This window comes from Drosophila tropicalis, unplaced genomic scaffold, assembly GCF_018151085.1.
Source record: "Drosophila tropicalis isolate 14030-0801.00 unplaced genomic scaffold, ASM1815108v1 contig_797, whole genome shotgun sequence".
NCBI lineage: Eukaryota > Metazoa > Arthropoda > Insecta > Diptera > Drosophilidae > Drosophila > Drosophila tropicalis.
Window position 1 is genome coordinate 9297 of NW_027173285.1, and position 1162 is coordinate 10458.

Below are 1162 nucleotides of genomic sequence, written 5' to 3' on the forward strand. Positions count from 1 at the left end.
TGTGGCGTCTGTTGCAGTTTGGCACTTCGCATTTAACTTGAACTTTGCACTTGTCGCTGCGATGGCCTTCACGCAAGCAATTAAAACATAAGCCCTTTTTCCGTACAAACTGCCATTTCTCATCGTGATTCAAGTTTGCGAACCCATTGCACTTCCTCAGCCAGTGACTTCCGTTACACATAATGCATCTTGCTTCCATATAATCAGATGTTTGATGTCTCTGATCTGCATGAAACATTCTTGTTCTTTCCTTCTTTATTTTGGACGTTGATTCCGAAGTACTAAGACAGGCCCCATATACAACTTTCGCCATTGTCTGTAACCATTCGCTCAAGTCCTTAATTGTCGCTTCGCGATTTAACGATAAAACATAGTTTGACCAGCTGAGCCTTTGCTGCACCGGTAGCTTCCCAATAAGAATGTCCATTAGTGTTGGATTTGACATATGATGACGTGCATTGGCCGCATCCAAAAAAGCTGACAAGTTCCTCACCTTCGTAGCAAACTCAACCAAGTTTTCTAGTTTATCTTCTGAAATGTTTGGAAATGATCTCACATTATTAATTTGACTCTTTACCAGTTGTTCAGGTCTTCCGAATCGATCCTTTAAAGTTTCCATCACGTCAGGCACATTCTGACTGTGGATAAGTAGACATTCAACTACTTCCCTAGCCCGGCCTACAATCGCCTTTTGTAGGCGCAATAAATTCTGTCGGTCATTATAACCGTACTCCTCTGTTGTCATATCAAATGCCTCCTTGAACATTGGCCATGATTCCGGTGTACCATCGAAAGACGGAAGATCATACAACTTTCTAGGCGGTTCTGCTCGTGCCATCAACTCGCTGTCGTTGCTGGCCGCTGTACTTCCTGTCGGCATACAAAAGTTCGCCCGAGCTTCCTCCGACTGTACCTCATCCCCACGGGATGCCGCTCCAGCTTGCTGATGTTCAAATGCCCTACCAACCAGTAAGCCCGTTCTCTCGATTCCAGCCTGAATTGTCTGCATTTGTAGTTCATTCATCCTGACCATTTCCGCTTGAAATGCCTGCATTTGGATCACGTTTGTTCGTGTCGCCTCTAACTGTAATTGTTGCATTTGTTTCATCATGTCTGCCATAGTGCTCAACATTAAAGTCATCTCGTTCGAGCTTTTCAGCGG